At 38.7% G+C, this 11,266-nt stretch overlaps 1 long non-coding RNA gene across 1 annotated transcript; it reads right to left on the reverse strand.

Annotated features, from left to right (window-relative positions):
* Positions 1 to 3,524: 3,524 nt before the first annotated feature.
* LOC140228673 (uncharacterized) lies at positions 3,525 to 7,604 on the reverse strand. Its single transcript, XR_011901249.1, has 3 exons — positions 7,469 to 7,604; positions 5,454 to 5,584; positions 3,525 to 4,639 (listed from the first exon to the last, which is right to left on the reverse strand). It is a non-coding gene; the product is annotated as an uncharacterized lncRNA (long non-coding RNA).
* Positions 7,605 to 11,266: the final 3,662 nt, after the last annotated feature.

Below are 11,266 nucleotides of genomic sequence, written 5' to 3' on the forward strand. Positions count from 1 at the left end.
AAAATTATCATCACAACGTCTTCTTTTCTTCACAGAATCTTCACAAAAATATCATGCTGAAATCCATGTGTGGTATTTTGGTTAAAACAAAATAGATATTTAATGATTTCTGCGTAGTTTTCAATCATTAATCTTACATCTCTTTCTATTTGAAATTAAGTTTTAATTGAATAGCTGTCATCTCAGTTTCTGGGAGCTCAGTTTCAAGTGATTTTCCTGTGAATTTTACATCAAATTACATCACTTCAGTGGTTTAATGTTTTCAGTTTTCATACAGTTTTGGGGTCACTGGTAGTGGAAAATGGACCTCCCAACCTAGAACACCTTATTGGGATGACACATTCCTAATAGCATTGTATCAACATATGAGATTACAATAGGCCTACATGCATGTGAAAATGTTTGCCTGGGCACTTAAATGGGGGGATTGAAGAGTTGGAATTGAGCATGAATTGAGCAACTGGGGAGTGACATTTGGTTTGAAGATGTCAAATGTTGCAGATTCAGCACTATGACTGCAGATGGATTCCTACTGGTAGCATATACACTACTGTTTTTTGTTTTGTTTTATCTTGCTGCAGCGGTTGTTGTTATTGTTGTTGTCTCACTTCTTCATTCAAAGTGCAGGCAAAGTTCGTGCTTGAAGATATACGCACTGTTTTTGTGTGGCTTGCTGCCACTTTGCATCATTTTACTGCTTGCTGTGTCAGTGAAGCATCATTCATTGCACAGTCATTCAAAATTAATACATGTATTTGCCATCTGTGTCTCTGTCATCCCACACACATTATATATATATATACACACACCGACGCACACACACACACACACACGCTGATTTGTGTGAATGTTCTATTTCCTCCTATTCATTGCATACCCTGAAAGTGATTTTTCCTACCTCACACGCATGATAGACGGAATAGAGGAAATCATTGTACTTCCAGTTTAACTGTTCTTTGTACCCACAAATTAATCTATCTATATACATGCACACACACACACCTCCTCTCCCACACACAAACACATTACCTCTCTTGATATGTCAATGAGCAGACATCTGACACAGTATCTAAACAAATTATCACACTGATTGATTACCCGTAAGCATAACTGCACTTTCCCTTGAGAGGACAATATCCTTCTGTCCTGTGTCAAAAGATGCTTCAGATGGAAAGATGTAATGTCCCCAAAACACAAAAATACACATCCACAAACATATAAACACACACACACATCATAATTATGCACTCAAGATCTCTACCTCTCATTTCCCTTCTTTATCCAGTGAAGCTTGGTTGCACAGGACAGTGCTCCTGCCTTTAATAGCATCTACAGCACAATTTCAATTCTTGTTTTCCTGTATGCTAGCTAACCAACACGGATAGACTCTCATTTTGTGGCATTTATGTGACTTTATTCCATATATTCTGATAATTTCTATGGATATATCATATATCTATCACCTTGTCATTTTGGCATGAGAAAAAGATGCACATAACAATCATCATTACCATAGTATCTTCATATAAATGTCACGTAACACTATAAAGATACCTATTCTTGCAGCAGAAAACTTTTTTTGTCTGCTGGTTAAGATTTCTTCATAAGTGTTCTTGTTTTCATAGTACGGTATATTGGATATTAACTAGCAATATGTTTCAAACTTTTTTTTTTCTAAATATTAATATGACAAGTGAGTCACTTTATATGGTAGTTAGTCGCTGCAGCTGAGAAAGTGTGACCTTGGTTGAGCCTAGTTTGGAAGACTATTTGCAGTCAACCGGCAGGCCTCCGAAAAGACGCTTATTTTATTTTCAGCGCGGTCGCGGTGACCTTCGCATGACGTCTCGAACCGAAGAAAACATCCCCTTTTCAAACTGCGATATCTCCATGACTAATCAATGCTTTTCAACGATTTCTTTTGCATCTTTATGTTTAAGGACAAAATGTACTAGACATGTAAAAATAAAAATTTTCCTCACTCAGAAAAATATAGTAAATGGAGGATAAAAGTGAGATCAAAATCACAAGATCAAAAATTGAGAAAGGACTGTATATTTCAATATCATTTGCTTCTGAGCCCACTAAAATTATACATCATTCGAAGCGAAATTTATCTAGGTTTTCAGAAATACCACTATTTTTTAACCATTGCTTGTAGAAGGGTCAGGATCCAGCAAAATAGCATCCATGTACACATCCAAAAATGCTCAAAACTTGGCGAAGTCGCAGACGACCTTAGTTAGCCAATCACAACCCCGCGCTGTGACATCATTGGCATGGCGATTCTGCTGAATGAACGAGGGCAACTCGAAGCACTCCAAAAACGCTAGAATCGCTTCAAATTCTGTTCATTGTTGCTTTTTTGTGTAACAATTATCAGAATGATATTTTCTGTCTTTTCTTTTCTTATATCACTGTCGTAAATGAGAGAAAATGACTCACGTCCACAAAAACTTACATCAGTCCCACATATTAAAAATTGTGCTGTTCAGTTGCACTACCAGGGGGCCATACCTACTGTATAGCTCGGCCTTGGTCGTGTGATCGTGTACATCACGACTTGTTGACAAGATACAAGTGTTGCCATGTAATTGTTGTTTTGATATATCTAGTTAAAATGGGTATCTGATTCTACACAAAAATTAACAGTGGCCAAGATAAAACTTACAGGTTATAAACCCTGTCAGACTTTTATACTTTTTGTGAATGAATCGTTTGTTATGAGTTATATGGTACCGGTATGTAGAGTCGGTGGGGGAATGGTTAGCATCTTCAGGGAATTTACCGACACATCTGCACAAGAAACATACAACATATCAAATTCGGTAGAAGCATGCATATCACACACACACACACACACACACACACACACAAGGGTAACTAATTGTCCTGTAATCGAGTTAATGACGACTACAGTAGTTGAGAAAATACTGAACAAGCATAGCTGTGCTATTCAATGTGTTGATTAAACAAGTTTTCTTCAAATTACACATGTATATAGGAACTGTATTCTGGTTATAATTATTTGTTTGTCTTGAATTTTGACAAGCTTCTTTTTTTTTGATAGTTGTGATTCTTTGTTATATTGCGTGTTGAATTGTTGTTATTTATTAATAGGCTTCTAAATTTCAACCGCTGATTAGAAAAAAAAAAAATCTATGTAGATCATTTCATTGAGATTATACTTAAATAAAAATGTGTGACTGTCAATATACACAGCTTTAAATGGGCAAAATATAATCACACCCTTGTCACACTTTATACAATGTACATTTGTGAATAATAACATTTGATGGTACATGTACAGTTTATGAAGGGATAAGCCTATACCAGGTAGTGCTGGCGGTGGAGGTGGTCGAAGTCTTCAGGGAATTTATCAACATACAAACTGATATTCTCATTCTGCATTGGAGACATGCAACACACCTTTTCCCCAAAAGAAACATGCTCATATAAAACACAAGAAGCAAGTCCTTCCAATCATCACAAAATAACATAGAGACAGCACACATGAATCCCAACATAACTTATGTTTAATAATATATGTGAAAACAAAATCACATACATTGTGCCAATAACTGCTTCTCTTTCAGAAAAAAAAAAAAAAATCAAATGCAAATACAATGCACCAAAATACTGTATGCACTTATCATTTTGCTTAATCATGCAACACTTAGAAAACTAACAGTTTTTCAAAATCGGTAAACTTTTGTAATGAAATCTTGATAATGTTAATTGCATTTTTAGGAAGCTCAATGTGCATTGTACATGTACATACATGTATTATATCTAACTTTACTGAAACGGACTTCCGGCTTATATTTTGTACATTATACAGGCATACCTGTGGGTGCCTATAGAATCTTCTCGAACATAGCAAATGATTAAAAGCAAGAATGTTTATTTTTACAATGGCTTAAACAGGAAAAGTGTAACAAACACATACTTTCTTTCACTGTCTCACATTCCGTTACTGTGTCAGCATCCGTCTCCAGATGAAATATACAGTTGTACTCATACGGGATAAACCCCTTGAAGGGGTTGGGTGGATGAGTTGGAAATCGGGAGGCTTCAGAAGAGGGGCCATCCTTCTTCACCGGCCACTCTTACGTTTTTTCCATTTTTGTTTGTTTGTTTGTTAGTTTGCGATTTTTTTTAAAGTTTCTTCTTTCACGCTTCCTAAAGGTTGCCTTTTCATGAACAGCCTTTGTATTTGCTGTAATGAACAAAGTAAAATTTTACACAAGTTGATGCAAGAGCAGTTGAACAATTTGGTTGCAACGTATTATCATATGTACCGGTAAACCCGGGTATCTATCGTGCAAACAATCACAGCCCAACCTGGCAAGAATTCCACTCAAAAGGATTTTTGTTGTTGGGTACTTTTCACGTGCTAAGTTATATAACTTCTGAGAAGAATGTCTATCAATGTTCCGTACACTTGACGAAAGGCCGTTTGTACCTACATACGCGTAAATGTGCTGCATCACCTCCACTAGTGTCAATGTCACACAGTTCAATCTTTTCCACTAAATAAGAGTTTTTTTGCTCCAGGGTAACAAATACTTGTGCATCATTCCGATCCAGTTCCAGATTCTGTACCATTGAAACACCATAGATGTGAACCTTCAGCCATCTATAAAAGAAATGCAGAAAAGGAAAGAAAATAAACATCATGACTGCACTGTTAAACATCAAAGAAACTCAAGAAAAATATTTTCAAAAAAAAATGTTTCAATGAATCTATAAATGCTATACAAGCAAAGATAAAGAACAAATTTTATATTTCAGGAAAAGATTTTAATGAATTTCATAGTTTTAAATTCCAGTGCAAATGATTGGACCCCTCCCCCCCCCAAAAAAAAAAACAACAAAAAAAACAAAAAAAAACAAAAACAAAAACAAAAACAGAAAAGACAGAAAGAGAGAGATAAATTCTCACAGGATTTTGCTCAATACCCGCCAACACACACACACACAACAAATGTCAGAATTATTACCCTTTTGTTTAGTGAGTATCATTCAGGAAAATGATGGGGGGGGGGGGGTTGACACCCCCTTTCCCCACTGTTATGCTAATGGTACCAGCCATCTTCAAGTGCTATGGACATTAATGTTGACATGCATAAACAAACAAAACCCTACAAAAGTATAATTATTTTATTTCATTATTTAAGGACATAAGTTACAGTACTATAGACTTTCTTTTAAATACAGTGTGCCTACAAATTGTACATAGGACATTAAAAGATGAACAACACTACTTGTGAAGATCAGGGTGAAAACCCCAGGTGGAGTAGTACACTATACAGCGTTATACATATTATATCTTCATATGACAACCCAGACTACTGCAAGAATCTTCAGAACTGGAGTCTGAAGGAGGGACTTAAATCTGCAGAAGAAAAAAAGGAGGAAAAAAAGAAAGATCAGAACATGAATTTACTTACTCAGTCATTTTGCTTGAAGGAGCTATCCCACAGTGGAGTTTCTGCATTTCTGGGAACCGACTCAGTAAGTGGAATGTGCTACATGATGAAGTTCGAAGCCAGGAACTTTCCTTGAATGTCCAGTATTTTGACTGCAAGGAATTCAGAAAGAAGATGTTAAACAATCAAAATACAATGTATGATAGATTCCAGTTACCATGGTTACTGATCTATTCTCTAATACTTATATAAATGTACAATGATAGCCTAAAGCTTCGAATTGACGGGTAAATATAGACACCCTAAAATTTTTTAACGCGGACATACTTGTAGTTAGCCTAATTGAAAAACAAGGTCTACATGTACACATTAGCCTGAACAGATGCAATGCGACAACAGTGTACAGCTGTTTGTACATAACAACCTGTGTACAGCCAGGAAAATAAAACAAATGTTGTAAGCCGGCTTAATGATGACGCTGACAGTCTCCAGTTGACGTTGCATAGATTTTATTGAACAAATCAAACAGTCTCAGTCTGCCGATACAATGTATAAACTCCGTTACTCCGTATTATCCTCATGCGTACATCCAATGCGCCAGGATAACTAGACTCTATACAGAATAACAAATATAGTAGAACTTTTGACTATTCGACATCAAAGAGCTCGCAGAGACTATGTCCACGTCCATTTGTCTCACAAGTCAAAGTCAAAGTCAAGAATCAATTAAATCTGCGTCATCTTCTCATGAAAATAAAAGTTGCGTTGTGCCCATGCCAACCGTAACCACACGCACACTGCGCCATTGGCATGGACACAACGCGCATCAACGCATTGACGCAACAATAACAGATCGCATATTTCCATTTACCACACAAAAATTAATTTGATGAAAAATAAACTCTGAAAACAGTCAATCAATGTGCTACATTTGTACATGTAGGCCCAGCCGTGTGCCTTTACTACAGTTGTACATTCAGTTCTTCTTCTTCTTCTTCTTCTTCTATATGTGGTATATATCACTTTGTAAAAGTTAACATAAAACAATTTTTGTTTGTTGCGATTGGGATGAAACTATCATTTGGTGAGGTACCAAAAAAAGTTAGACCGACAGTATCTGTCTCTTCACGACAGGTAGACTTCTTATCTTACATTGGGACATGTATGGTCAGCTGTACGTGTCCCAATGACAGTGATGAATGTCAGTAATTTATTAAGAATCCCACAGTGAAGAGACGGATACCGATGGTCTAACTCTAAGAAAATATTACGCCAAGGACCGTACAATTTTTATGATTGAACCACATGTACAATTCACGATTAATAACTCTTGGTACTAGTACTACTACTTTATTTTGCTTGATCATGATTCATGGATAATTATAGCACTGTAAGAAATATCACATGTGGGTGGGTAGATCTTGTACAACTGTAGATCAAACTTCAAAGAAAGGCATGCGCGATGCGCAGATTAATAGTATGAAATAAACAGACAGACCAAAAACTTTTTTAAAAGTTACCATTTGCATTCTTTATCTTACCGGACTTCCACAAATTTAAACATTTAACTAGGCCCCCTAGCCCTACATAAACTTGATGCATCGGTTTTATAATAAGACTCAAGAGTATCGGCTACAACCGACTAAATTTACAACTTTTTTTTTTAGGATCTATCTAAAGGTTACTGACTATATTCAACACGCCTTAGATCTGTAAATTTATAGATATTTCATGCAAGTCAGAAACAAACATGCACGAATTACGAGTGCAACCTACAAATTGTAGGTTACTGTTACCAGCTACACTTACAGCTAATCTACAAGTGTGTAGAACTTCCGTTCTACGGTTTTTAGACTTTTAATAGACAACTGACAGTGTGTTATCTAATTTACACTGACTTTAAGCTAAGATAGTTACAGCTGTATTAGATTTAATAATCCCCCATGGTTCTTTATGTACGGGACTACAGTCGCACAGAATGCACTGCGTCGCACAACTAAAAAATAACGATTAAGTGACGTAATATGGACACGTACCGTAGAGTAACAGTGGAAGCCGGTTTCGGAGTCCGCGTCGTTTCACAAAATTTCCGTCACTTTGAAGACAAATAGCGAAAATGTTTTATTTTTGAGCCCAAACGAGACTGCTATCAAAATGTTCGCTAGAGTTTTGGCTTTCCAACGATGCAATTGGTGTTACCGTCCAATTTGTAGAAGGGTCAGGATCCAGCAAAGTCTGACACCTTACAAAATGCAGAAAAAAAAGAAAGCCAGTTTTCTTCCTCACATAAATTGTTTTGGTTTTGATAATATTTTTTTTTAAAAAGATGTGCATATTCTGTAAGGTATTATTTCAATATTTGTCTAAAAATAATGCGAGCAGTGTACTTCTAGAAGACATCAGCAATTGATCTCGCAAAGCCTGTTGCCTTCTCTCATAATCTCGTGCACCGAAATCTGCACGCGAGACTTCGCGAGACGAAAAATAAAATGTTCACGTTTTGCACAGTGCGAGCGAACGCTGCCGGTAGACTGTTTGGGTCTGAAATTGAAGACTACACATTACATTTTGAGATTGAGACCCCTCCTGAGTGACTAAAGAAAACAATACTCTGTTTATTAAAGTAAAAAGCATTAAAAGGCTACCTGTATACCTTTAAGCACTGACCATTCAGCTGGACAGCATAGGGACACCATGCAAGGATGTGAACAATCTATGTTCTACATTTTACTAAGACTGCCTTGTATATGTTGATTGGTGGGAACATCTAAACAAGATTACTGGTAACACAGGAAGTTTAGTAGTTGACTGCACCAAGTGCCCCATTCATAAGGCATCCTTGGTTCTGTCTTTTCTGTCACTCTCTCTCCCTCTCTTTTTTGCTCTCTACCACCATTTTGCCTCATCCTCCCTTTCTCTCTCTTCCTTTCCTACCAGTAAGTTGTGTGACCAGGTGGGTGAGAATCCCCCTCTGCCTTTTCCTGTTACACCATCGTTGGCCGATATAAATGGTACCAAGATGCCGTGTCAAAGCAATTCTGTCAATTGTGTGAATGGCTAGCTTTGTTTCTGCTGGGAAACTCCAGTGAGCAAAAGGAACTCTTGAATGCATGAAGCCACATAAAGCAAAACAAGGGCATCTCAATAAAGCCACCTCTGCCCTCTTTTGTTGGGGTTGAATAAAAAAAGCCAGCCCTAATACCCAACAGAACCATGAACTAACATATTCACACTGTCTCTGTGTATTTTGTTGTGAACACATTTTATCCGTTTCTTCACACTTGGTAAAACTGATAGAGTATGGCACGCTATGAGTTATTGAATCATCTGTTGGCTTGGTTATTATTGTAAGGTTACCAAAAAAGCAATAAGAGGGCAGAAAAATGGCAACTATGGAGGAGGTGCAGAAATAGTTGGCTAAGCTGACACTGGCGTTGCAGAAACAGGATGATGTCTTGCTGGATGATTTCATCAAAGACATCTGAGCTGGGCTGAAGCTGCAAAGGCTAACTGGTGAGGGCACCATTGAAGGAGCTGTGAGACAGGAGATCAGCCAACGGCCAGCTGGAGAGAAGGGGGATGAAGAATACATCCTCCGTACACAGAAGCTCACTTTCAGCGATGGGAGGACAGTTGGCAACTGACCTGGCAGGTTGTCATATAGGTTTCACAGTGATGATGAGTGAGCAGCCGAGTTCGGCTACACTCTGATGGGAATCACTACCATCATGGAGGGGAAGACAAGTGCACCAGAAACCGAAACTGTCCTAAAAGAGCAATTTTAGAATGGGCTTTTGACATGATGCTAAGGAGAGGGGTGAAGCACCTAGTCAGGGACAGCTAGTCTTGGGCTCTCCTTTATAGAGGTCAGGGACTGGGCTATGAAGATGGATGAAGAGGAGACTGAATTAGCCACCCGCCACCATCAACTAGATGCCCTTCCGATGGAAGCAACTGCTGAGATTGGGAAAATAGTGGAGGGCCCTGCTACAGCTATCAAGTCCTAGATGGAAATGCTTGGGGAGATCAAGTCCCAGCAGGAAATCCTCCATGGAAGGTTCTAAAAGCTGGAAGATGAGGTTCAGAAGATGAAAACACACAGTGGAGATGGGTCCTCAGCTGTCAAAGATATGTTTGGAGACACGAGAACTCAAGACTCACAGACGAGGAAATACTCAGTCATGTCCAAAAAGGGGAACAGACCCTCATTGAATACTCCCATGAACTCATCCGTCTGGAGACATAAAAAGCGGCTTACAAAACCAGGACAAGTGTGAGACCATGACATCACAATTTATGAGAGTCAGCAATTCAGACAACTGCAGTGAACTCTTTTGTAGATCGAATGAAAAACCATCAACTTTCTTCCAGCTGCAAGACTGGTTCATCTAATGACAGAAGCCAAGTGGTTAAAGAAGGAGGCATATGTCTGCCTAGAAGGCACCTCCTGTCATCAAGAAATTTGGAAAGAGCTCAAAACAAAAGGCTCAGTGTTCCACAATGAAGAGATGCAAGTTCTGTTGTGAAGTGCATGAGATTTATGAAGAAGAAAAGTCTTCTGCTTGGGAGAGGGCATGTACAGCGTGCAAACAATGAAAGCAGAACTGACTGTGTGAATCAACTAGCAGTTGCTACAAGCAAGTCTGCATCAGTGTGCCTGTCTTGATCCACGACCATGGCTTCAGCTTCTACCTTCTCTGTGTGTGACCTCCAAGATGGATACATCCACTGTCCATTGGATGAAGATCAAGCAGGCTGACTACCTTTGCAACTCCTTGGGAGAGGTATCAATGGAAGCAGCTGCCATTTGGACTGAATGCAAGCAGTGAAATCTTTCAGAAGCGACTTCATTAAGCTCTCAAAGGTCTAGTCGGGGTCAGATGTGTGGCAGATGACATCACTGTATGTGGATCCAGTGATTCACAGCATGATGACAGGCTGCACACACTACTCAAAAGATGCCAGGAACTTTATGAAAAAGTGTCAGTTCAATGTGAAAAAAATATCCTTTCTTGGCCACATTGTATCTGACTCAGGATTGAAGGTAGACTATTCTAAGGTCAAGGCAATACTCAACTTGGCTCCTCTCATGAACAGAGATGATGCGCACTGACTCCAAGGCTTAGTATTTTACTGAGTGAGATGCCTTCCTCATCTGCCTGATGGGATGCAACTCAATAAATGAACTTATATGGAATGACATGTCATGGACTTGGTATGCAATCACAACTGCTCCTTCAAGACATGGAAAGAACTCATGATGCAAGCTCCTATTCTTGGTGTACTACGACCAAATAAAACCCTTGGTCATATACACTGCTGCCAGTGCTCATGGTATTGGAGCCACAATGCTCCAAGACAGAATACCTGTGGCATAAGCCAGTCATTCTTTGAGTGATGTGGAAACAAGATATGCTGTCATAGAGAAAGAGATGCCAGCAATCGTCTTCGCTCAAGAGAAATGGAACCAATTCACCATCTGTCGTGAGGTGGCAATCAACTGTGACAACAAGCCACTCGAGTGCATCGTGAAGAAGCCTCTGGATAGAGCATAAAAGAGACTGTAAGGCATGTTCTTGGATGCTATGGCCTAAAACATCACTGTCAAATGCCTAAAAGGAAAAGACAATTTCTTGACTGACCCTCTCGGTAGCTCCTGTCAACCATTTGAAGGAAGTCAAGAAGAGTTTGAAGTGCATATCTTGATTCATCATTTGATGACCTCATGTTCTGGGTAGAATGCCTTGTAATTCCAAGGAAGTTGAGGAATGCCATCAAGAAGGACCTGCATCTTGGTCACAATGGTGTTGTAGGGATGCTCAGGCAAGCACAAG

This window comes from Diadema setosum, chromosome 1 (genome assembly GCF_964275005.1).
Source record: "Diadema setosum chromosome 1, eeDiaSeto1, whole genome shotgun sequence".
NCBI lineage: Eukaryota > Metazoa > Echinodermata > Echinoidea > Diadematoida > Diadematidae > Diadema > Diadema setosum.